General features: G+C 43.0%; 3 long non-coding RNA genes across 3 annotated transcripts; 1 reads left to right on the top strand and 2 right to left on the bottom strand.

The window, feature by feature from the left end:
* The first annotated feature begins 380 nt into the window (after positions 1–380).
* LOC135397983 (uncharacterized) lies at positions 381–3,719 on the top strand. The gene is made up of 4 exons (XR_010423931.1): positions 381–679; positions 792–919; positions 1,929–2,033; positions 2,486–3,719. It is a non-coding gene; the product is annotated as an uncharacterized LOC135397983 (long non-coding RNA).
* Positions 3,720–16,090: 12,371 nt separating this feature from the next.
* LOC135396621 (uncharacterized) lies at positions 16,091–20,765 on the bottom strand. The gene is made up of 2 exons (XR_010423471.1): positions 19,515–20,765; positions 16,091–17,036 (listed from the first exon to the last, which is right to left on the bottom strand). It is a non-coding gene; the product is annotated as an uncharacterized LOC135396621 (long non-coding RNA).
* A 2,393-nt stretch (positions 20,766–23,158) lies between these two features.
* On the bottom strand, positions 23,159–25,285 carry LOC135397984 (uncharacterized). Its single transcript, XR_010423932.1, has 2 exons — positions 24,391–25,285; positions 23,159–23,898 (listed from the first exon to the last, which is right to left on the bottom strand). It is a non-coding gene; the product is annotated as an uncharacterized LOC135397984 (long non-coding RNA).
* Positions 25,286–27,826: the final 2,541 nt, after the last annotated feature.

Here is a 27,826-nt window from a genome sequence, read left to right on the forward strand (position 1 = left end):
CCCCACAGTTTCTCTAAACTCGAATTTTAAACATTCGACTTCATCCGAGTGCAGCACGCCTAGCGTCAAACCGAGAAAACATACGTTTATATAGAATATCCACCCCGGCCCATCATCAAAATGACGTCAACATGAGGGCCACTGGCAACACCCACAATTGGCTCAAACGCGTCACGTGGTCACACAATACCCCGTCAATTCCCTTAATGAAATGGCATTTATATGTTAATATGTTTTTGTTACAGAGTCTCAAAAAGAAAAAATATACCCTGCATTTAACACAGGTTCTACGATTGCATTTTCAATCTGCGTTCTGTTGTCTTGCGTTCCATATGGTTCCGTATCCGGTCAGCTGTAATGGCTGCCGTATGACGAGCTTGCGAACTTGTGTGGTTCCCGGCTCATCCTGCCTTTTTCGGGTCATTGGGTTGGTGTTGGAGTTGTTCGCCATATTCTGAACGTTTCACCTATCATTGCGGCGTACTGTTCTTGATCTGCTGCGAGGCAACGAACCGCAACGGCAGTCACTCGCCTCAGCGAAATTCTGTCTGCTGCATATCAAAGGAGCATCGGGACCTGATGATGTACTCCAAATGCTGAAGTTGAATTCTTTGTACCTTCATCTAAAGAAACCAAGTGTGCTCTCGTGTGGTTCTGACGGAAAAGCAGTTTCAACAAGGTTAGCACATTTATTTTTCAGTTCTAAGTCTACGCACTCAAAACCATGCAAGTGTATCCGATCATTCTCGTTGCTGTTCTGTAACACGTATGCTTTCTTACGTATCCCACAGAACCCTCCGCTTCATGAACCCAGTTATACTTTATGTGACCCTTCTGATGGCTCCTTACTGTAGGCTGTGCCGCTCTGAAGCATTGAGATGACGAAAGGTCGTGGGTGCTGCACCTCTACTTTCGAAAGGTGAATCAGTCATTCCACACTGTGCTTACTGGCTTTGTATCGAGTCTGACAAATCCGACAGACCTGGACTCAGGGTGTCGGAGCGAACCGAAAACCGAAAAAAAAACGCTATTTTGGTGCGAACCGGAACAGAATCGAAACCGTATACGTTTTTTTCGCTCAGGAGGGAAACCGAAAAATATATTTAACGGTTTTCGGTACAAGAAAAAACTTCGCTGGTTTGAACTACGGATAGGCGAATGAAACAGACGTCGTGTGCTCTGAAGTCATGTCATGAATACTATACGAGGGTTACGGTTACGGTGGAATGTATGTCGGTATACTATGACCCTTAGGCTCCCTTTGTAATGGTTTATCGTTCACGCACGCACACAGACTTAGAGGTACATGTGACTCTCTAGCAATGTGCCGTAGTGTTCGTTTTAATATAATCCCCCCAAACTCTCCTCAACTAAACAGCGACCCAAGAGGGCTGCATAACGGCTTCTTTATCGGTAATGTCGCGCAACGCGTCCCTTGTTTGAGAGCAGCTAAGTTGAATACATTTACGTATACGCGAGAGCAAGCCCGTGCGAAGTGGCAACTCTTTTGTGGACAGGACACGAAGAAAACAAAACGGAGCCGTCGAGCGCGTTTGTGAGTGAAGGTGTTCCTCGATTTGCGTCGTACTCGTGCGGTGGTGCTTGCTGGCTAGACAGTAGCAACAGACGGATGGGACGCGATCGCTCCAACCCAGCAAGAAAGTACTTTACGTATGACATCACGACAAACAAGTCCGTTTGTAGCATGCGCTTCAAGAAAGGAGAAAGCCCATTTGAACAGACAGTAACCTACAGGAACCAGGAGCTACCAATTTCACAGCTGTCTATTAATATTAAATACCATGTATGCGGAATAAACGGGTTTACATTTTGTAACATTGATTTTTTGTTGGAGGGATGAATATTCCCAGCAGAAGCGGAACCGGTTAAAAACCGGTATGAACCGTTATTTTTTTGCTCCGGAGCAGAACCGGTACCGGATCGTTTATGATATAACTGGAACGAAAACCGGAACGAAAAACGTTTCGGTTCGACACCCTGCCTGGACTGCCTTTTTCAAGGAAGTTCGAAATGTAAGTATGTGTTATATTGGTTTCACATATCCCCACCACATATTGAGCGTGTATACCGCTGTACTTTTGATGATATAGCATATCTAGCTTACATTATTATTGAACACCTAGTGTGGAAAACTCGACACCAGCCACACAATGCCAACAATTGTTTCTGCCTTTTCTTCGACTGTTTATTTTTATTATAATATTTTAGTATAATAGTCTGATTTTTAATAGTCACAATTTTTCCATGGTTTTGGCACACTATAGCCTGAGTTGCTTATGCGCCATTAAAATTGAATCATCATCATCTTTAACTGCCATTGTTAAATTGAAGTGCCATGTTTCAGTTGGATACAAAGAGATATTTTTTGCTTTCGTTCTGGAGTTGCACATTTCAGAAGAATAGTCACTGTGAAGTTTGTTTTCGGAAACATTAAGAGGACTAAAACCAAACACTTTTCTTTCAGAGCATCCCTTATGCACCTGCATTTCAATTAAGATCTGTGTTACAAGAATGACAGACCACTCAACAGCGATGAACATTTGAAGGTGGAAGTGCTGGAACGAAGATGCGTTAATCTGTGTGAAAGGTGCTTTGAAAGGGCATAGGTCGCAAGCTAATTTCTGTCTGCAGAAGAGGTGTCAACTATGCTCCTTCTATCTACTAACCAGCTCCACTTTTTAGGGTTCCCTGTAGACAAATGGAGCATACCATATACCAGCACGTTGTTAACCATGTTGAGTCTATCAATTTCTTTTTTTAAATTCCAGCATGGCTTTAGAAAAGGGTATTTAGGCAAAACTAACATAATTCGGTCACAGCATTTTAAACTGTCTTGATTTCTTGGTCCACGTAGGTGCAGTATTTTTTTATTTTATGAGGGCTTTTGACACTGCTCGCTTTTTGTCCAAACTAGCCTCATTAAAATTTGATCCTTTTACCATTAACTGGATATGCAGTTCCTTGATTAACCGCAACCGTGTCAACAATTCGTGAGGAGAACCTATCATATCGCCACCATGCAGCGTTTGTCACATTACATTTGCATCACATTTTAACCTAGTGTGAAGCAAGGCCTTCAGGTGATCGGTCTTGTATAATTACACGCCCCTTCGTTATGTAAAACCACACGGTCCTACATCCTATGACAGATAAATAAATCTATTGCCAAGTAAATTGTTTACAAGGCTCATTACCCCCTTTCACCACATTACCGCAAGCAATTGTTAGAGTAGTGGCCCAGGGTATGAAGCTCGCCACATCATTCAAACAAGGTTCATAATGTAGAATACTTTACTGAAAACACCGACTTAACACAAAGATTGATAACAAAGAGAGTGAACGTTTCATTGCCTATCCGGGTGGCATCATCGCTACAACAGAGAACAGTCAAAAACAACATTGAAGGAGTCAAATCAGTGGTGTGCGTTCCTTTTATCCAAGGTGTTTCATATGCCATTTGAAGGGCACTCTGCCCATCAGGCATTAAGACTTTGCATATAAAGTTAAGTGCATAGCCTGTGATGCCACCTACATTGGCGAGACAGACAAAAGACGTGGGACAAGACTAAAAGACCACACAAGGGACGTTGCCAAGGCTTCTAATGTTACTCAAACCAGGACCGAACCCTGTGTGCGCGCTGTGTTTTTAGCGACTTCAATGCAGGACCAAACCAATTTTGAGTGCCTAAATTTTAACATCGTTCGACAGGGCCACATGTGACTTACTTGTGAATATGGTCGCTCATAATTTCGCGCTGCCCACGGAATTCAAAATATGCCACCTTCGGGACAGTCGTATTGAAGCATAGAAGTTGGAAATCTTCGCGGGTTGTAATGCACTCATATTGCTGTCATTCGGCTGCGCTTTCGAGCTCCTATTGCAGCACAAGCATTCGATCTCCTTCGGCATTATGACACACTAGCCGCACCGGCACCTTATGAGGCCATACCAGTCGGGGAGCAACTCCGATTCACGATTTTCCCGACTCTAGATGGCGCCACGCTCGCCGTCCTTATCACGCCGTTCGCCTCCGACTCGCGAAATAATCCCCATTGTGCATGGTTGACCTCGCGAGTTTAAGGCGGCCTGCGCCCTCTGCGTTGTTTGTCGAGTGGTAAAGTGTCAGACTTTGCCACGAAAGGTCCGCAGTTCGATTCGAGACATTCACGTCTTTTTGCTTGTCTCCTATTGCTACATGAGTACTTTATTTTTATTTATTTTTTGTTCTTATATATTTATGCTACAATTATTGTTTTCACAAGTCACTACCGCTTGTACTGACTGATTATGGAATGTTTAGTTGCTCTTCGTATTGTTTTACTAGTGCATACTTTATGCCGAGTTGCCGACGTACAAGTGTGATCGGATAGTACGGATGCCGGTATCTCGGAGGCTCTCAATTGGATCTACCAGCGGCTATAAATTAGGCTATAAACATTGCCTACACACAGCACTTACAATGCCAGTCTGGAGAATCTACTGCTCGAAACGGTATTCCCTTTTTTTCTTTTTTCTTTTTTTTTTGCTGACATAATAATAATAATAATAATAATAATAATTTTACTCAAGAAAGCAAACTACAAATATAATAAAACAGGCCCGTCTAAGCCGAAACGCTTGTGGCACTCGCCCTGAAGCAGCCAGCGGCATACAGTTTGACAGAATATGAACATATAAATGTACTAGCTACATCCTATGATAAAGTTGCCGTAGCGCTTTTTTAGTTTGTACTTCGACTCCAAAGAAAAACTGTCGAAGGGAAGCTCATTATTACGAGGTACATAGCATTGCCTGCGACAAAGTCCATATTTTGTGTGTGAGAAATGCACAACAGAGTTAACCCGCCTGGGTCTAGAAGGGCAGCATTCGCTAACCGGGGTCCTATATGAGGGGTCCCAAAAATGTTTTTACAACATGCAATTTACCTTGATAATAACTCTATTATTCATGCAAAAATGACATTTTGATATGTGTATTTCTGGTAAGTAAGCATTATCAAATATCTGAATTCATTTACAAGGCGTTGGTGCAAAAGACTTTTCAAAATTTCCGTCGTAGAACAGACTTCTTATTTTTACCGAAAACTTGTTTACCGAAAACTCCATGTTCTCCCTTCTTTTTCTTTTACACCCGCTCAGAAAAATGATGTCAGCCGACAACCCTAGTGACAGGGGACCCCTTTTCTTCTGGTGTACCAGGTTGCAAAACCGTACAAAGGAGGTGAAGGGCTATAAAGGCTTCGGGTCAACACACGGAAACCAACCAAAAAAGATATGGGAAGGTCGAGCGTCAAGGCCTCGCAGCGGGTGCCGCGATATTCCCTACACACTCTTTTTTTTTTCCTGAACGCCAAGAGGAACGATTTGACAAAAAATAAAAGGACACATTGGAGTAAAATAATAACTATGGTCACCTGACAACATAACAGGTTCTTGTTTGAGTGTGGCAAAAAAGTACAGTTCGGCCTCCTTATTATGTGGGACAGGATAATATATGCATTCCTTTCTTTTTTTAGAAGAATTTCTGAAGCGTAAATTTTTACTCCAGATTTCGTTGTGTTGAATGCTGAGGTCTCTGTTAATTCAATCGTAACTTGAAAACGTGAAATTCGGTCGTGGAAAAGCTGAAGAACTGGACACCATGTGAGCCAAATTTATGAAATCATGAAAATGAAAATGATGAAAATCACTGATGATCAATCATGATGATGATGAAAATCACTCTTCTTGAAGGGCAACACAGATGCAATTACAAAATTGGGGTGTCCAGAGATGAATATGAGCGCTAGTTGCCAAATGAAGGAATGATCAGGGAGAAGTCGTTTCATATAATCAAAGCTCGCCCGAGATGCCAGATTTTCTTCCCCGGAAAAAAATGTCCCCAGGCAGAACCGTCCCCAGGGAAAAATGTCCCCCGGAGAAATCGTCTCCGCAAGAACGAAAGCCGTTTGATCGAACGCGGGACATTTGGTCGAAAGTCATTTAATCGAACGCTGTTTGATCGAAACGGCAGCGGTCGTTTGATTGATTTTTTTGTTGGAGCAGTTGCATACTCTAAACAAGATTGAACTAAAGTTTTATATGGCTGTTAATACAATATCTGTATTTTATACTATGGCGAAATTTCCTTCTCAGCATTCAGACTTCGAGTGCCTTTCGTGCACATATCACTATCTCATTTCGGATCCCAGCAATGAAAAGGATGCCCAGAAGAAGAACAGACTATTGGCTGCTCCCAACTTGAAGACATTTTCTTCGGTATGTGTCCTACAGCTACGGGGGATGCTATGCTTCCGCATTGTTCTATTCAATTCAATTCAGTTTTATTCAATTTTATTTCCTTTCGGATGGGAGAAAGTAAAAAGCCAGGAGGCTGTTCTGTTCGTGAATTACCAATAAAACCTTTCTGCAAATGACCAGTGGTTTCCCCTCTTTAGCTGAAAAAAAAAGCAAGAAACAAACAAAAAAGGAGAGGACACTGATTGCCTCATGCTCCATATGTCCGAATCAAAAGTTATAGAAAAAGAGGTGCTAAGGACACGCTGCAAGCTTCGAACTCCCTTCGAAAAGACGTCTTTCGAACAAACGGCGTCGATCAACCGTATTCGATCGAACGGCTTGCGACCAAGCGGTCTTCGATCAAACGCCTTCTCCAAACAGCTTAGGATTTCGGAATAACTCCTTGAACTCAATCTTTATGTATAAATGGACAAGATAAAATGAAAGGAACTTGAAGCGCGACGAGGTCTCGGAGCACGATTTCCGTCTCATAACGCTCTGATGATTACCCGGAAACTTCAGTACTATATTTTTAGACACTCCATGGTTTTCACAGGGTACTTCACATTACACCAGACCTTTCGTTCAGCGTAGACACTAGTTCAGCGGAGAATCCCCAGTGACCCGGAGCTTTTCCTTATCTTCCTCAGAAGGCCTCTCTTTGTTCGCCGTCCAAAGACAGACGGGTACAGGTTTTGGGTCATCCAACGTGCAACTAGCAAGGATTGTCGAAAGATGGAAAATCCAGGGAACCGGTCTCGAAAAATTGGCCGTATCTCAAAATAACGTGATCGAAGTCCCCGTTCCAAAATAAACTACTGTAAATAAATGTTATCTGCGTTTCTGTTGGCTGTTTCTGAAATGGCTGTTTCTGCGCGGAAACTGCCAAAGCCCACTTAGACTAACCTGAACATTAAAATGCAAACACCGAACTTTTACTAACCTAATAATCAACTAACTAACGTGCTGTTCCGTCGCGTCCGTTTCATTTATCTCCTATTTCTTAATTTTATTTATTTATGTATTTTTGGAATAGCAAGCCGACGTCCCGTTTGGCTGCGTGTCCTCCCAATCTGCCGAATCCCAACTCGCCGAATGCTTTGAAGGCCGGGAGACAGCCGTAATCCCTTGACCTCCAAATGTGCTAGTTCGACTGGCCGAATGACCGACATGTCCCTTCCCAATTCGCCAAATATACCTTACCACCGTGACTTAGTGGCTAAGACCATCGCCTTCCACATCGAAATTGGGGGGTGACCCGACTGCGCTGTCTGGATGTTTTCTCTGGGTTCTCCTTAGATGTTGGTAAGGTTTCCTATGAAGGTGACCGGTTTTGGCTATGAAAATGAAGGTGAGGCCCGGGACTCCATTCCCCCCCCCCCCCCCCATCTCGCCGGTCCTACCTCCCAGAGTAACTTGTCTTCCACCGCACCGGCAGGCAGAACGCTATGTAACTAACACGCCGTAAATCAATCAATTCGATTGTTCGTGGGACGTTCTGTCCTTCCTACGTTCATCTCTCAGGGTGTAGGACAAAATGTCCCCCGAAAAGGCCCCGGACAAAATGTTCCCAGCTGCGGTCACTGAAACCAGCAACCGTGGAGCTGCAAGCACGGTTGCGGAACCTTTGCAGCCAGTACGTCAACAATGAAAAAACCATTGAAGAATTTCTACGAGGTGTTGCCCGGACGATCCGCTTCTAGATCGCAAGCTGAAGTAATCCGAGACGTTAGGTATTGTAAATAACTGTAAATAATTGCTAAGGTTCTACTTTTGAGAGATGCTCCATTGTATGGGTCCCTAGACCAGCATCCCCACTTTGGAGAGATTTGTTTAGCGATGTAAATAATTGTAAATAAATGCTTTCGTTAGTTCAGTTCCATACTCATTGTCGCAATAACTGGTAAGCTCCTACTTTTGACATATGCTTCATTGCTTGAGTCCCCAGACTGGCTTTAGAGGGAGCTTTAACTACATGGGCCCCAACCGCACGTAGAGCAGTACGTCGTAAATAAGAAGTCAAACTGCCCTGACGGCCTATAGGATGCGCAACCTCCACATGATCAGGGTTGTAAAAAATCGTGATTAAAAAATCAAATTCAGATCTTTTTCATTTAAATATGATGAATATTGATTTTTGTCTTCTAAGACAGATCTTCACCTCATGGCTTCCATATGCCACATCGTAGTAGCGAAATCACTTTTTGAGCACATACAGAGAAGGGTGTCTAGACTTCTAACAGTGCGGCTAACAGTTACTAGCTAATGCAAATGGAGATCTATTTGAAAACTATATATTATGAATTACGCCGAATAGTAATGGGAAAAAGAAATAACTGGAAAAGTTCTACGCTCGTGGAATGCCCACCCGTCATGTGTAACCAAATTGTTTGCCAGTGTGCCGGAGAGCCACTGAAGGGGTCACGTGACGCTGTTTGCGCTAAAAGTCACTGAAGTCTAATATATTTCAGGCTGTGGTTCATTTCCAGGCTCAGTCTCATCTTCCCCAGCGTCTCCAGTTTTATGTTACTATTCGAATTCAAACATAAGGGAGGTGATTTAAATCTTGATTAATATTCATGACTTAAATCGCGATTAAAATCGGTGATTTAAATCTGGCTGATTTAAATTAATCAACCCTGCACATGATAGCATGAAAAATATTTGTCACATTTGAGGTACCAACGGCTGTGCAACCGGACGGCATCTGGGGACATTTTCGGGGACGTTTTGTCCGGGGACATTTCGTCCGGGGACCATTTGTCTGGGGACCATTTGTCCGGGGACATTTCGTCCAGATCCCCATCTCTCATGGGGCTTTCCATTTCCCTGACAAGCATTACGCTTTCGCTGTAATTGGTTAAAGGGACTCTGACCAGAAGTTCGACAAATCTTTCGTTTGCATCTATTACGAAGGTATAATATGCCTCCAAGCCACAAGCGAAATATTTTGGCTGCGCGCCGCGGCAAAGTTTGCCAAACAGCGAGCTGAAAGCCGGCTTCGCTTTTCCTCCTCAACTCGCGCAATCGGGGCCGAAATCTAGCCTCTTTGTAGTGGACATCCTCCAATTTCCATGTGCGTGACGAAAGCACGAGGTCCACGTTTCATTGGGCGCCCGGACCGGAAGTTCTGTTGTTAGTGAGTTTGTGAGAGCGCCGGCATCCGTCCGGAAAGCGATCTTCAATATGGACGTCGAAGGAAGATATGCGGAGACTTCGAGCCCGGAACTTCTTTCTGACGTTTCTGCGATCGAGAAGAAAATTCTGCGTGCTGAACAGCTCGGTAGGCTTTCGAAACGTCGCCGATGCCGCGAATGCGAGACGAAGTTAGAGCTCTACGAACATCGGTCACAGATGGAGCAAACAGCATGAGCCGCCTGTCTTCAGGTAAGCGATGAGCTTTTTAACGCACACTGTGATCGAACACGTAAACGTTCTCTGAAATTTCGTGTTCCGATATTTAATGCGCACTTGCTGTTCATGGTGCCGGTGTGGATGGTGTGTCATAATGCCGAAGGAGATCCAATGCGTGTGCTGCCAGGAGCTCGAAAACACTGCCGAATGACTGCAGTATGAGTGCATTACAGCCCACGAAGATTTCCAACTTCTATGCTTCAATATGACTGTTCTGAAGGTCGCATATTGAACTCCGTGGGCAGCGCGGACCTGTGAGCGACTATATTCACAAGTAACTCACATGTGTCCTTCTCGAACGATGTTAAAATTTGGGCGCCCAAAACTGGTTTGGTCCTGCATTAAAGTCGTTAAAAACTCCAGTACAGGGCGCAGCACGTAAAAAGACTGTACAGTACACAACTCTGAACTCGAGAAAACCAATAGAGGCAAATTTGTAATTGTCAGTGTGCTGTGTCCTGAGTCACGTTTTTATGTATTGCCCTATGCATAAGGTTTTAGCGTAGGTTTTTAGCGATAATGAGTGTTCCTGATTGTAGATTCAGTGAAAAGTAAAACAATGTTGGTTTCTAAAAGAACACAGCATGTGTAGTAATGTACAGGGTGTGGGCAGGTAAACTGCAGTTGCTCTCAGGTACATGTAGAAATGACACTGCACACACACACTGTACTGTAACCGGTTACCTATTTGCCTAAACTATATTTTATGTACATCTGTGTAGACGATGCAGATACACTGCGTATCGCCAGTTTGCAAGGTGAGTATGGCACAAGCTTGGGAAAAACAAGAGCATGGTCATCCCAGCCTGTGCAGTGAAGAGGGTCTGGCAAGCCTTTCCCACAGAAAATGCCACAGGCTTCAAGTACCCAAGATCCTAACTGGAGGTACCCCTTCGCACAGCTCGTCTATCGCATTTAAAATAATTCAGCATCTGTATTTGGGATGACTTATACTCAGGATGATGCATGGTTCATGAGTTCAATATGTTGTGTTGAAATACAACACTAGTCCTTTTTAATGAGTCTTGCGGAACGATAGATGAGCACTCCTTTCGTGACATTGGGTACCATTGCTACAGTGAACAATTTCTTGAGCAAGACTGATGAACGAACGAAAAACAGAGTCTGTCTTCGAAATATGTATGTTCCTTGTAACTTCCGTATTTGTTAAGTGACCCATGTTGATGTCCCCTCTCATGTAATGCCTGTGAGGGCCTTTGAGATATATTCATAAATAAATAAATATAAAAACCGGAAAAAGATGTAACACCTATCCTCTCTTTGTGTGATTGATACATAAACATTTCATTTCATTTCATTTCATTTTATTTTTTCCATACACAAGATGGACGGAGGCGAGGCAAAAAAGCTTAGGGAAGCTTGAGGGGAGCCTCGTCCCCGGATTACAGTAGCAGCAACTGTACAGAATCGGAGACAAGCCATGTTGGTTTTTGGCTAATAGAAGACTAGGGTGAAAAAGGAACAACACATTTCGTACAAGATCGGGGAGAAAGACATGGAAGCAAATCTCAAGTAGAACACACCAAACAAGAAAAAGTGAACACAATATTAATCCACGGCAATGATTGTTTTACACTCGGAAATTGAGACAAGTGCAGGTTACACAAGCACAACATCAATATCAGACATTATCACCTTTAGCTCTCTGAAAGAAATTCGTTCGATGTCAATGTTTAGACGATGCAGATAGTTAAGAAGACGTGGCACGATTACCTCCAATCTCTGTAAGCCGTAGTTAGTCCGAGAATAGGGAACGTGAAATATATCTGGATTGCGGAATGTGTAGCACCTCGTAATCTCTTGCACCCGAGCTAGCATGGAGAGATCGCTTGGTTTCCTCAGGGCCTGCTTGTAAGCTATTGCAAGACGAAATGTATATTGACGAAAAATCGGTAGGACATTGTGCTTACGAAAAAGTGGCTCAGTCGTTGCATCAAAAGCAACCCCTTCGATGATACGAAGAGCTCTTTTTTGTAGAAGATGAAGTTGTTGGAGCAGGGTTCTGGAAGCTGTGCACCATACTAAGCTGCAGTAGTTTAAGTGCGACTGAACAAGCGCTTGGTAAAGTAATCGTTTGCTCCAGGTTGGAAGCATGTATTTATGCTTTTGGAGTAAACCGATAGTTTTGCTAATTTGGGATGCCACATAAGAAATGTGATTATGCCACAGTAGTCTGTTATCGAAAATAACCCCCAAAATCTTAATGTGGTCAACTAACTTGATTTTTGAGTTACCGATAAACAAATCATGAGGGAGAGTAAAGTTAGTGCCACGGGGGGCAAAAAGAGTGCCGACAGTCTTCTGGACATTAATATTTAGCTGGTTGTGAGATGCCCAAGTGGTTATACTAGAAAGCACATCATTTGTATCTCGAAACAAGGCATCGATAGATGACCCACTGACCAAAAGTGACACATCATCAGCATGAAGCACAATTTCAGGATGTAGTGTAATTATATCATTGATGAACAGGAGGAAAAGTAAGGGGCCTAAAATGCTGCCTTGTGGAACTCCAGAATAAATGGGGAGTGTAGCTGAAATGCTAGCTTCATCTAAGTAAACGTATTGGCGGCGATTAGATAAATATGACTGAAAGAAAAACAGGCTTTGTCCACGAATACCGTAGTGACCTAACTTGGCCAGGAGCAGGAGGTGATTCAGGCTGTCAAAGGCCTTTGCAAAATCAATGTAAATACCCAGGCTGATTTTCTTGGCTTGAAAGTTGCTCAGTATAAGATCCTTTTGCCGTAAAAGGGCTAATTCCGTGGATTTTCCTTGTCTAAAGCCATATTGTCTTTGCGAGATAATCGCGTGTTTATCGAGGTAGCTAAGCAACCTATTATGGATAATTTTCTCAAATACCTTCGAAAAGTGAGGAAGAATAGATATCGGTCTGTAGTTTGACAGTATAGCGCGATCACCTTTCTTGAAAACGGGAATGACGCGCGCAATTTTCATCTGATCAGGGAATGTGGAATGTGCGATGCTAATATTAATAATATGCAACAGTATAGGGGCAATTATATTGGCAACGTGTTTAGTACTCTTCATGTCCAATCCAAACGCATCTAGAGCATTACTGTTTTTCATGGACATAATAATCGAGGAAACTTCAACCACGTCGGCGGGGCTGAGAAACAAAGAGGACGTTGGGGATTCATCATAAAATATGGGCATACTGAGGTTATTACCGTGGCGTATAGCACCAACAAAATGGTCATTAAATGCATTCGCCAGGTCAGCACCACTGCGCTCCTGACCATTGATGACCAATGACGAGGTGTTATTCTGAGGGCTTCTCCTTTCTAGTAAAGAATTCAGATTCTTCCACAACGTCCCTTTGTTTTCAATGTTGAGCTTCGCATTAATATAAGATAGCTTACTAGAACGTAGATCGCGATTCAGCGCATTACGGAAGTCCTTGTATTTCTTCCAGTTCTCTTCAGTGCGGTGCTTAAGAAACAGAGAATAAAGCGCATTACGCTTCCTTATCTTACGTATGTGTATCGGAAGGATCCAAGGTTTACGTGCACGCTTGTGCATCTTATATGTTTTAACAGGAAAACATAGCTCATGCGCCTCTTTATAGCGGCAAAGAAATGCTTCAAAAGCAGCGTCTGGATCGTCTTGCGTAAATACGTTGCTCCAATCAGTCTGGGCAAGGTGGTGCTCAAAGTTAGTCAAGCCTGCGTCCGTTATCACTTTTCTCGAAATCGTGGGATTAATCTTACGGTGGAGTCCCCTTAGTTTGACTGACAAGAAAACTGGAAAATGATCACTTATGTCAGCTGTGATTGTACCAGCAGTAGCTGTAGACAGGTCACAGTTAGTTATTACAAGGTCAAGTAGTGTAGCGGTGTTTTGCGTTATTCTTGTTGGTGAGTTGATTGTGTTCGTGAATCCGTAACTTTGGAGCAAGTTAAGAAGTCTGCAACAATTCATTGTATTTGCAAGAAGGTTGACATTCAGATCGCCACAGATAACAGCATTCATCTTATTGTCACCACAGTATGATAATAACCCTTCTAAGCAGTCAAGAAAGCTTTGCATGTTCCCTGAAGGCGGGCGGTACAGAGCAACGAATAAGAAGTGCATACACTTAATGGTAAGCAATTCACAATCTGACGTTGAGGAAGTCAATTCTTGAACAACTGTCATCTCTGGAAAGCTTTCTGCAACGAGAATTTCAAGGCCACCGCCACGTTTATCGTGTCGATTTAGGAGAAAATGGGAATAGCCAGGCAATCTATAACCTTCCTCTTCTGTAGTGAACCAAGTTTCACTAAACATAAGAATAGAAAACTTGAATCCAAGTGATAAAAATGCGTCGAGATCGTGTTGTTTATTACGCAGAGAACGAGCATTTAGGTGCATACACGAGACAAATTCAGCATGTTGCACTGCGTTCAAAGAATCAAGGGCATTCTGCACCGTGAATGTGGAACCTGGATATGGCTGCATGCTTGTCATGAGACTAGTTATGAATAGGACAAGTACAGACGGGAATGTATCAATGGACCTTTCCAAGATCTGTGGCGCAATAAATCCTAAATATTTTATCTGTCTCGCTCCTCCTCATGAAAACCGTGCCATGTTTGTGCCAGACAAATTTAAACTGGAGTTGTTTACCAAGCATACGTGCTCTGTAAAAAAGATTTCTGTTTGTTGCAGTCAGGTTTTCATCGATATACACCTCTAGGTTATCGATCTTTTTAGTTCTAAGCTTAGACTTGTGCTCGAGCCATTGCTCACAGATCACACGGTTAGTGAACCTGGCAATTATGACTGGTGTCTTTCCGGGTCTGGATGGAAGACGATGTATTGCCTCGATAGAACTTTTTTCCGGTTTGGTTACCTCAAGAGCTGTTGCAATTTGATCAAGAATGTCGAACAGATTCTCGTTCTGAGAATACGGGATGCCGTGTATCTCAAGGTTATTCCGTCTTCCGTATTGTTCAAGATTATTCAGGTCACGACTGATGCTATCAACTTTGTCAGCTTGTACAGCGGACCCTTCGAACCTTTCAACTCGCTTCCGTAGATCGTGCAGCTCCTGCTTCTGGGAGGAAAGTTCTGCCAGTACCTTGTCATATTTGTCTGACATCATCTGGAGCGAATTTTCCATATGTACAAGCGTTTCATTCATGGTATTTACTCGTTCCGTTAGGGGCGCAAGGTTTGTAAGCATATGAAAAATTTTATCAAGCTTGTCGCTGTCCTTGTCGGACTTGTTGTGTTTTGACGGATTCGCCTTACAATGCTGGCATGTCCAATTATTTCGGTTTGTGCGAACGTTGGAGCAGTCGCCAACATGAAACGGGGCATTACAATCCTGGCAGAGTCACGTGCCGTCAGTATTTTTCCACAAGTTGCGCATGTGTCAGCACAGGTAGCCATAGTACATACACTCCAGACACACAGATATAGCAAGATATGAAAGCAGACAAAAGCAGTCAAAAGCAGTCAGCGGCGTAGGAATGCAAGTGAGACAAAACAAAAGGTGTGCAACGCTCACCTGTATGATACAGAGGGTTAGGATAACACAACTAGGTGGTTGCGCCGCTGACTGCAGGGGACTTGAAGCCGGTGTCTGCTAATGTAGGCGAAGCGCTGGCATCTGTGTTGTCCTGTAGCCAATCACTCGCCGACGATTCCTCAGATGGAGATGGTGCCACGTGGTAGAAGATAGTAGCAATGACAGCACGATAGCAGGTTCTTTCCTCCAAAATTGCGTGTGTCTCTCGAAAGGACCGGTCTCCGTAGCCAACAGGTTCGCCTGTATGATACAGAGGGTTAGGATAACACAACTAGGTGGTTGCGCCGCTGACTGCAGGGGACTTGAAGCCGGTGTCTGCACAGTAAATTTTTTAACACCTTTTTAGTGTAAATGGTTTGTCCCATAGCGCACCTCATATCAGTGTAAATTTTACACCATACACCAGGGTGTAATTTTTTACACCTTTCTAAAAGGGTGTAATCGGCACAAAACACCCTTTCAAAAGGTGTAACGTGCACAAAACACCCCTTCCATAAGGTGTAAGCTGCCAAAAACACCGATTGAAAGGGGTGTTTTGCAGAAGAAACACCCTTAGAATGGAGTGTTTCGGACGCAGCATTGCACGGACCTCCGCTGTTGAGCTGGTTGTTGCATAGCTGCACATGCTGGTTACGGAAATCTTGCGAGGCCTCGGCTTGTCACCTTGTATAATCTGAGATTTTTGGCGCACCAGACGAGCAATAGAAAGCCATTATGGCAGGTCACTGGAGGACTGGTGTTCCGCAGATTGGAAAAGAAGGATAGCCGGACCAGCTCAACAGCGTGCCTGAATGTGAGGAATATGCCTGGAACAATGTATGACGACAAAGTTATGTTTATTGGCGAAGTACAAGTGCATGTACACATGTGAAACTAAATTCCTTATAACGTTGCCCAGAGTGGAACAATATGCACAGTATGTGGAAGGAAGGCAAAGCAGAACTGAGTCCATGATGACATAACTAATTGAAACAGCAGCAATGAGACACAAAATAAGATGAAAAGGCATATTAAATGTTTAAATCCACATAAGGCACCACTACAGATCCAGTACACCAAATAAGAAGCTAGTGCAAATATAGCACGTTGATGCGAAAGGGTAATGAAAACAGCCAGCAAACAGCTTTTCTGGCAAGCAAAAAAAGAAAAAGGAAAACGGATAGAAGACTATCTCTTAACAAGAGCACATACTAAAGACTAGAAATGGAAGCACAGAATACCCAAAACAATTTCCCTAAATGTAATGCGCTGTGCCAGGTATGTTGACAAATGGACGGCTACATTGCCAGAAGAAAGGTAATCCCCCATGCTTATGAGAGTTCAGTGCCAAAGAACAAGAAAGAACACACCCGTGCTTCCGAAGAATTTCCAATTCCTTGACGAAATGGCTGCCTGTTTGTGAGGTGGGCAGGGGGGGGGGGAATGGAGGGCTCACTACAAGTCAGTTAAAGTAGCAAATGTTTTAGATGTTCAAAGCATTCACAAGCTCTTGTCCATAACTGTTGAAAAAATTGATCCACGGGGCTTCTTGCACGAGAGTCACTCACTTTCAGGCACCGCTCTTCCAGGCTTCAAGATGTACGGTGCGGCTTTGAACTGTAGACAATATGAAATAACCAATAGCTGCAAGAATAGCAGCCAAGCCCTCGTCAAGGTCGATGGTTCTGAGAAGGCGCTACTCGCCGACATAGAGGTCCATATGCTCCGCTTCTTGAATGCTGCTCCCAGTGAACATGATGCACAGTGTCACCGGCACAGGTGTATCCTATGAAAGGGGAAACACAGGTTTAGGAATGCGTATGGTGTGAATAGTGTGGCCTTGAACATTGGATAGAATTGTAGTACACAAATATATGACCCCGTCCTTCTTTCACTGCTCAGGGAATTTGCATAACAATTTGAGAACTGTTATCATCTAGGACAAATGTTGTCTGAGATGTTCATACAGTTCCCATATGCAAAGAGACTGTGCCTTCCAAATGGAAACACTGCCTCAACTGCATACTTGTACGACTGTTGTGTAATTACTACAGGTTTTCTCGCTCATTTTAATCCACTGGTCACTCACTTTCATCCAAGCGCTACCGAAGTTAATCCATTGGACAACCAAAATAATCTAAACACCAACCAATTTAATGTAAACGCTACGTAGTCTAATACAAGCAAGATGTGTAAAAGTATTCTGTGTTATTCCGTCATGGTAATTGTAATGACTGAGACTTTCATGGTTACGCCAATGTATCACAAGTGTATGAATACTGATCCAACAACCCCTGGTTTTTGCATGTTATGCGGTGTTTATGACTGATTTTTGTCATTATGACTATTTTCATGAAATGGTGCCATGAATTGCTTTTAAGGGACTACCGCTGCTTCAAACAGTGTCATACAGTGTTTTGTGACTAACGACGGTCATTATATACATTCCATAAGTACTTTCATGATATGTACCATGAATCAATGTTATGGGACTACCACGGCTTCAAACGCTGCCATATATTGTTTTACGATTACAGTTGTCCATTATGACATTCTATGACTATTTTCCAAATGTGGGTCATGACTGTATGCAGCTATACTGCTCCTTCACACAGTGTCACACACTTTTTTATGACTGCCAATGGTCACTAAGATGTTAGTAGATGGTCATAAAACACTGCATGACATGATCTGAAGAAGCTGAGTTGCATTGAGTCAGGCCATAGTGATATTATGAAAATATCATGGAATGTCATAATGACTGTTGGTAGTCATAAAACGCTATATGACACTGTGTGAAGCAGCAATAGCCCCCTAACGACGTTTCATGACACAGAACCATGAAAATGGCCATTGAATATCATAACAGCCGTCTGAAGTCATAAAACACTTACAACACGGCATGGAAAACGGTGTTCGGACAAAGCATAGTCATGACCCAATTCTTGAATAAACTCATGGAGTGTCATAGCAACCATTGATTGTCAGAAAAGAGCTATGACACTGAAGCAACAGTAGTCCCATAAAACTGATTCGTGGCGGCACATACGAAAATAGTCATGGAATGTCATAATGACCGTCAGTAGTCACAGAACACATATATGACACTGTTTGGAGCTGCGGTAGTCCCATAAAATTGATTCATGGTATGTCATTCAAATAGTTATGGAACGTGATAATGACCATCCATAGTCATAAAACACTGTATCGCACTGTTTGAAAGAGTGGTAGTCCCATAACATTGATTCGTTACCCATATCATGAAAATAGTCATGGAATGTGATAATGACCATCGGTACTCATAAAACACTATCACACTGTTCGACGCAGCGCTAGTCCCATAAAATCGATTCATGACACATGGCATGGAAATGGTCATGGAATGTCAATATGACCGTCGACAGTCATAAAACACTGTATGACGCTGTTTGAAGCAACAGTAATCCGATATAATAAATTATTGGAACAAATCCTGAAAATAGTCATGAAAACTCATAACGACGAAACGCAGTCATAAGACACTGCAAAAGCCAGGGGTTGACAGATCAGGTGTTAAACTCAGGATACATTAACAGAAAGGATATCAGGTATCAGGTACATTGGTATAATCACAAAAGTCTTAGTCATGTCTATTTCCATGAAGGAATATATTTACACACGTTGCTTGGATTAAATTGGGTAGCGTTTGGATTAAATTGGTTGGTGTTTTTTATTAATGTGGTGGACCAGTGGGTTAAATTGAGTAACGCTTGGATTAAAACGTGCGGGAAAACCTGTAGAGGAGCAAAGATATCAAAAAAATTTGCACATATATCATTATCGAGATTGGATAAAATTATTGATTAATTATCGAGATTCGATAAAAATATTGATGAACACAATATTACATCGATATTGGAAATTGTTGGTATATCGATATGTAAGTGGACATTCAATGAAAAATATCGGTACCAGATCTACAGCTTTTGCGTTACTTGTGCGACGTCATCAGCCTTCAAATAAATTGCACTTGTACATTGCGCTTAGTTGAGCATAACCATGCCTTTTCGACCTTCTACCTCTAAGACATCTGTCTCTGAACCGACAAAACGTCAATGTTTATATACACAGCTTATCTATTTCAATATCGATAAAAATAGTGATAGATATTCTGTTACACGACCCAGTAATTCAATTACCATGAGATTCACTGGTACCACTGCATACTCTTTAAATTTACCAAATTGCAGGACTATGATCATGATTATAAGTGGAATATACTTACATAATGCACAAACATGTTCTTTATTGCTTCGGAACCCTTCACACACGAACCCAGTATTCGCAGGGCGTGGACAGCAAGGAGGTCTGTAAAAGCCCCAACAGGGAACACAACTTACTATTTTCAGTAACTTTACATGTAAATATACTCCCAATTTGATTTTTTACGGTTTTCAGTGAGAAAACACCAAGTGCACACAGCACAGCAGATATGTACCCAATACACACTTATTTTCCAACAGAAAACAATAGCTTTTGCTTGATAGGCAACACTTCAGTGCTCGACATCTTCCCCTTGAATCCTACTGTTCACCATGAACTACTAGCATGAATTACCAGAAGGGAGCCTGACATTCCTTTTCTGCACAATGTCGAACAATGCCGGGGCGAGAGAAAAGGAATATGACATTGGCGACGACAACGACGCGCAATTTTAAGTTTCCAAACAAGCTATTTACACACATGGTAGCGGGCTCCGAGGGACGCATGAGAGTCTGAGCAACACTACTATTATATGATCACAATATAGCTTAAATTGCAGAGATAGGATAACAGTCGACTCATACGTACTGAACCCTTCGAGCGTTCCTGGCGGTGAGGTTGCAAGACGGGTACTGTCGCCGTATGCATTATCTCATCGCCCTCCGCGAATTCAACACTCACTGAAGTCGCTATCCCGAACCTAGAGGTGACAGCAATGTTGTTACTAAGTCATCACAACGCTCTGCATGTGTAGTTCTGTGTTCTACTTCAAGCGTATGGCACAAGAAGCAACATACCTGTTTCCTGTCAGTGGCGTTCACGTATGACGCCAACATTCTCGAAGCCGAGATAGCACTCCTCAAAGCAGTTGGAGTGTCCTCTTCAAGCAGGCACTTTTGTCTAATGTCCGCATGAAGCACCACAACTAGGCACGTAGCGTCTGTCATCTTTGCTGAAAAACAAGCTCTATCTCACTGTAACGGACGCGGCCTCACCATACCAAACGAACCAAAACGGAAAACAAACGAACGCCGCGCCGACGGCCTTGACTTGGCTTGGCTTGCCGCCCACCGACTCCAACGTGCGTCGGTCCCCTGGCGGGGTTTTCCGCCAAGGGACCGACTCCTGTTTACCCCTTGGAAAAAAGAAAAATAACGAAACGAAGCTAATTGCACACATCTGACTTTGGCCTGCCATAAACACTATATCTCGTCAGTGTGTGCTTCCTTCATGCCTTCTAAAACACCAGTGATGGTAGTATAGCCTTTCTCTCAAAACCATCATTGACGTCTTTTAACACCATTTTAACACCCTTAACTCGCGCAAAAAGAGTAAAAATCGTGTAACAAGGGTGTTTTGGTATTTACACCATTTTTCACACTCTAGTAACACCATTTGATTTGCCTGTAGGTGTAAAAATCCGTGTAAATTTCAGAACACCTTTTCTTACGCTGTTTTTTACGCCTTTTATTACACCTCTGGGAGTAAAAAGGGGTGCTTATGTAGAAAAACACGGATTTGGTGCAAAACTGGGTGTAAAAAAATTTACTGTGTGCTAATGTAGGCGAAGCGCTGGCATCTGTGTTGTCCTGTAGCCAATCACTCGCCGACGATTCCTCAGATGGAGATGGTGCCACGTGGTATTCTCAGAAGATCCATGACTTGAAAACCCGAGACGAGGTAGGGACGATAACAGACAAACACAAACGTTTGTGTTTGTCTGTTATCGTCCCTACCTCGTCTCGGGTTTTCAGGTCATGGATCGTCACCACCAGCTGACTTGCTACCTAAGTTTCCTTTCGTTATCATTCTCAGAAGATTTGTACATAGTCACACTTTGCCTCATTTTGCCTAAAGCCTAGTTCCACCTCTTACATCATCTCCACATCTTCAATCCCCAAAGCAGTACAAGGCTAAAGTAATCAGCTACTACATAAAAAGGAGGGGGAGGAAAACAAAAGCTGGCACATCTAAAATTCGAAGAAACCCTGGTGCTTTCACGGGGCTACTCACGGCTCAGTCCTGGATCAGATCCCGATGTAAAACAGCTTTTCTGAGCCTCAGTGATAGATTCCCTTGATTGCACTGACTGTGAGGCACAACTCATTGGCTTGGTGGCAAGTGGGCTTGCATCTGATAGTACAATTTGGAATAAAGCGAGCAAGGAACATCTCTCTACGGTCTTAAGAAGGATATCAACATTACCTGTCAAGGTACAGCATTTCATGTTGCTTTCAGTAAGTACAACACTCCTCATAACAGTTACCATTCGTGCTAGGAAAGCATGCTGAAGTTAGCTCAGGCAGTGCATCCAGAACTGTGAATCAGGTTCATAGAGAGCACCTGGTGAGAGGGACAGCAACAGTGTCCAGTAAAGGCTCTCCAGGAATTTTGTGCAGGTTTGGGGGTCACACCTTTTAATAGTGTTGATGGAAAGCAGGGTGTGTGAAACACTGACCTCTGGTAGATGAATTCTTGTTATTTATAACCAGGTACCCATGTTCTAGTAATCTAGAAAAAGCCTTGGCTCTCTTGGAGGAAATTGCTAATGAATCTTGAGTGTCTTTTGTGGAAACAGGTTGTAACTGCCTTTCTATCCACCCTTCTTAGTTGCCCTAGCAAAAGCAAATATGTAGTGCTGTGCACCATATCTGATGCTAGCACACTAATTACGTTGAGTGTTCTCAGGCTTCTGAAATGGAGCTACCTCGTACATACGCTGTGCGATGTCGGCAAGAACATAAATCAGACTGCCTTTACTTTTTAAATTGGCCCTTCAGTGCTTCATGCGACTGCAAGAATGGCACCCCCAAAATGATAGGCAATGAGAATGATTTCTGCAATGTATTGAGCTTTGTAAAACAACAACTTTATTTGAAAATATATTCCAAAGGCCGGGTGACGACCTCATAATGTAGCGTCCTTTACTGCAAACACCGCTCAACACAACGATTAAAAACAGAGCGTAAACGTCTTGTCGCCTATCCGGGTGGCATCATCAGTACAACAAAGGCCAAAGACGAGCACATCAGCCTATCTAAGAGGGCATCATACACATCCGATAGGGGGCCACGGTTTGTATTACAGGCTGAAGCATCACGCCTGATAAAGCAGGATTCTAAGAACTTTCTAGGGCCCCATCGCTAGTCATGTGCAAAGGTTACTGCACCATCAAAATATATGTCCCTTAGAACAGCAATGGTAGATTAATTCGGTCTTGGTTAGTTAAGCTAAGCACTAGTAGCCCTGGCAACGTCCCTTGTGTGCTCTTTTAGTCTTGTCCGTCTTTTGTCTATCTCGCCAATGTAGGTTGCATCACATTCTATGCACTCAACTTGATATGCACAGTCAAAATGCCTGATGGGCACAGTGCCCTCCAAATAGCGTATGAAATACGTTGGATGAAAGGAATGTGCACCACCGATTTGACTCCTTCGATGTTGTTTTTGATTGTTCTCTGTTGTAGGGATCATGCCAACTGGATAGGCAATGAAACATTTACTCTATTCTTAATTGTTGTGTTAAGCCGGTGTTCTCGGTAAAGTATTTTACATTATGAACTTTGTTTGAATGATGATTAGTGGCGAGCTTCATACCCTGGGCCACTACTCTAACAATTGCTTGTGGTAGTGTGGCGAAATGGAATAACGAGCCTTGTAAACGATGTACTTGGAAATATATTTATTTATCTCTCATAGGTTGAAGAACCCAGTGTGGGGTTACATAACGGAGGGGCATGTAATCATACAAGACCGATCACCAAAAGGCCTTGCTTTTGACTACATTAAAATGTGATGCAAATGTAACGTGACAAACGCTGCATGGTGGCGATATGATAGGTTCTCCTCACAAATTGTTGGCAGCACGGTTGCGGTTAGTCAAGAAACTGCATATCCCATTAATGGTAGCAGGATCAAATTTTAATTAGGCTACTTTGGCCACCACGCGAGCATACAGCACAGTGTCAAAAGCCCTTACAAAATAAAAAAATACTACATCTACGTGGACCCAGAAATCAAGACAGTTCAAAATGCTGTGAACGAATTACACTACGTTAGTTTTGCCTGAATACCCTTTTCTAAAGCCATGCTGGAATTTAAAAAAAGAAATCGACAGACTCAACTTGGTTGACAACGTGGTAGTACATGATGTGCTCCATTAGTTTACAGGGAACCCTAAAAAGTGGAGCTGGTTAATAGATAGAAGGAGCATAGTTGTCACCTCTTCTGAAGACAGGAATCAGCTTGAGACCTATGTCCTCGACTCACACACACACTAAGCACCTTTCACACAGATTAACGTATCTTCGTTCCAGCTCTTTCACTTTCAGATGTTCATCTCTGTTGAGTGGTCTGTCATTCTTGTAATACAGATTGGAATTGAAATGCAGGTGCATAAGGGATGATCTGAAAGAAAAGTGTTTGGTTTTAGTCCTCTTAATGTTTCCAAAAACAAAAACAAACTTCACGGTGACTATTCTTCTGAAATGAGCAATTCCAGGATGACAGCAAAAAATATATCTCGCCATATCATTATATTCACCTGGCACTTCAATTGAATAATGGCAGTTGAAGATGATGATGATTCAATTTAATGGCGCATAAGCAACTCGAGCTATAGTGTGCCAAAACCATGGTAAAACTGTGACTTGTTAAATATCAGACGATTATACTAAAATAATATACTTTGTTGGTTGGTAAATTGAGATATAGACAAAAACATATGATAAAAATAAGCAATTGAAGAAAAGGCAATTGTTGGCTTTGTGTGACTGATGTCGAGTTTGCCACACTACGTGTTGAATAATAATGTACGCTGATATGCTGTAGCATATAAAGTACAATCATACACACGCTCAATATGTGGTGCATATGTGAAACCAATATACACATACTTACATTTCAAACTTTCTTGCAAAAGGCAGTCCAAGTCTGTCGGATTTGCCAGACTCTATACAAAGCCAGTAAGCACAACATGGAAAGACTGTTTCATCTTTCGAAAGCAGAGGTGCAGCTACCAGGGGAGCTATTCTCGTCAAAGTAAGCTACCTGCTTACTTTACACGTCACGAGCTGTTGGGTTGAGCCACCGCGACAAGCTCCGCCTGAACGATCCGCCCATTTCTAGGGACATTTATCCCCAGCGCATACACAGCGTGTAGAGCATCACAGCTTAGACCTACAGTGGCGCTGTGTACCGGATTTAAATGGGTTGTATCGGAAAAAAGGAGAAACAATAGTACATCGGTTTAAACGTGCAGGAATAATTATGACGTCCTGATATTGTAGTTGCTATGGAATATCTCTCATGAACGGAGCTCTGGCAGTTTTGACGTGACATGTTTGACGGCGGGCTGCCGCCGCCGCTGTCTTTTTTACAGTCAAAAAGTGGCGCCACACCCAATACCGTGCTTCTATGAAGAACATTGCTCGTTGAAGTTGTCCCCTCGCTGTCCCTAGATTTTCCCTAGCTCACGGGATCATGTTGAGGTACGTCATTTTGACGTAGGCAGTGACGTAGTATCTTACTTTTTGCGCTGAAAAGTAAGCACCGAAAAGAGGGTGATTACTTTGAACGGGGACGGCGGTAACGATGAGAATGGCGTACATGCCTCGGACTATGACCTTTATTTGACTCCAAATACGTTTCCACGACGGCGGAAATGGCGCATAGTGCATAAATATTTGCATTTCGTTGGAAGAATAATGATCGGACGATCCATGCTCATTGCCGTGGTTCTTGCTTCACCACAATGCACCGCTCTCCGATACAGAGTCGTTCGTCATATCGACGATTGAAGCGATGACGTCTATCATTAAGCTAGTAAAAGTCTGTCCCTTACACAGACAGAATTGATGTAGTGGTCGTTTCGTGCTACTTTCTCACACGACTCATTACATGAGGGGGGGGGGGGGGGGGGGGGCGTTGTCGGGGTTGTGGACAATGAAAGATACGAATGCAAGGCGAAGACAACGAAATCAGTGTCAGTTAATAATTAATAACAAATGGCGCCGCAGAGGCGTTGCGCGTAAACAAGAAATGACATAAGAAACTGTACGGGGGATAGTAATCTTTTCGCGCCACTCCGCAGGTTCAAAATCTTGGGCACGCACGAGCGCCACCCCACTGTTTACTTGTTCGCTATCTCGCTCACAACGCGATCGCTACACAAGATTGTTTTCCTATTTTTACACCGTGGAAGTTTTTTAGGTATTACTATCAAGCAAGTGAACATGTCATGACCACTTTTCTCCGCATTCCTCCAACCTTCTCTTTCAAGTTGTAGTCTTCCGTTTCCGGGGAGACAATCTAATGGCGGGAAGGGCGGTATCATGATGATCGTATCGTGAAAACACACACACAGCAGCAAGGCTGGACGATCAAATGCTCGACTATTGGCTAACGGCGCGTGAAAACCATTCCCAATGACATTCCCATTGTTCACGCCTTCTTTATTCGGCGACCAATAACCTCCTTGCAAAGAAAGTAAGCAGGTAGCTTACTTTGACGAGAATAGCTCCCCAGGACGCTTCCACATCTCAATGCTTCGGAGCGGCATATCCTAGTAAGAAGCCATCAGAAGGATCTCATAAAGATAACTTGGTTGAAAAAGTGGAGGGTTCTGTGGGATACTTAAGAAAGCATACGCGTTAGACAACAGTTACGAGAATGATCGGCTACACTTGCATGGTTTTCAGTACGTAGACTTGGAACTGAAAAATAAATCTGCTAACCTTGTTGAAACTACTTTTCCGTCAGGACTACACGAGAGCACACCTGGTTTCTTTAGTTGAAGGTATCATCAGGTTCCCATGCTCCTTTGAGATGTAGCAGACAGAATTTCGCTGAGGCGAGTGACTGCCGTTGCGGTTCGTCGCTTCGCAGCAGATCAAGAACAGTACACCGCAACGATAGGTGAAACGTTCAGAATATAACGACCAACACCAACCCAATGACCCGAACAAAGAGGATGAACCGGGAGTCACACAAGTTCGCAGTTCCCAAGCACGGCATCACGGCATCCATTACAGCTGACCGGATACGGAAGCATATATGGAACCACTGATCTCGATTGTAAAAGGCTGGATCGCGGATAGGGAGCGCGAGCGTGAAGAAACCGGCCGCCATCTTACGGTGCCCACAACAGTCGCCGCAGCGATCATGGCAACTTCTTGCAATTACGGTCGTACCAACCGTACTGGCAAGGTTACAGGGCCTAAATTTATACAGGTGAGTCACTCTTCATCAAGGAATAAATAGGCGTCCATTCTGTACATTTATTTGACCATTATGAAGTGTTTTTTTGCCCAAAACGAGCACTGGATGCAGGTTGCTTGATCGCTCTTCCGACGTTCAATCGAGCACACTTGCATTTTACCCGGCGGCAAATACAGTTTGAGTGCATAATATGCTTGAAAGAACATGTTACACTACACAGGTAGTGTTGTCATCAATATATGTGCGAACACTCGAGCGCTTTTTTGCATGCATTGCTAGCATGGTACACGGTGTTCTCTGCGGAAGCAAGTGCCACATTCATTTCTTTGAATTACCTTGGCGCACAAGTTCGGTATTACGTCATAATAAGACCACGATGTCACATTTTTTCATGTATTGGTATTGTTTTGTGCCTTGGTTTGATTTGTGACAAAGAATCCTACGTAACGGTGGTGTGGCGCGACTTGAATAACGCCTTTGTGTCTGAGCTGTATCGTCAGCTTGTTACGATAGTAATAATTTGTAGCGTGTCGTGCTATTTGTAGCAGTTTTAAGGCAAAAGTGGTCTCTCAATACAGGTTTCGTCATGAGGGCTGCCCAGTGAATAATCTGTGCAGTGTGATACGGCTTGGTGTACAGGTAAGTATCACGTTCCTCATCCACTGGTTTCGACTTTACAGGAAGGAACAACCTCAGTGCACGAACTGTGGTTAGCCTCTCTCAATTTTGCATATTTTCTTACGTGTTCACATCAGAAACACACCTTACACTTTAGGCTCGTTCACCCAGAATTAAACGTTCACCCATTAATTAGAGATTATAATTCTTTTTAGAAGAGTTCCCCATATTCTTTTTAGAATAGTTTTTAATCTTTTTAATTGCTAGAAGATACAGGGATTGTAAACCATGTTTTAAACTGATGTTTTAACATTTGTCCAATGCATTTATTAAACAACATATTCATTTTTAACTGGTTGCACCCAAACCAATGTTCTGATGTATTATTTCCTTTGTTGTCGATGCACCATAAAAATTGGAATAATCATCATCAATGCAGGTTACTTCACAGCTGCCTCGACATACTCAAGAAATGGGTGCAGAACCTGCGTAATGCCCA

This window comes from Ornithodoros turicata, chromosome 6, assembly GCF_037126465.1.
Source record: "Ornithodoros turicata isolate Travis chromosome 6, ASM3712646v1, whole genome shotgun sequence".
Classification (NCBI taxonomy): domain Eukaryota; kingdom Metazoa; phylum Arthropoda; class Arachnida; order Ixodida; family Argasidae; genus Ornithodoros; species Ornithodoros turicata.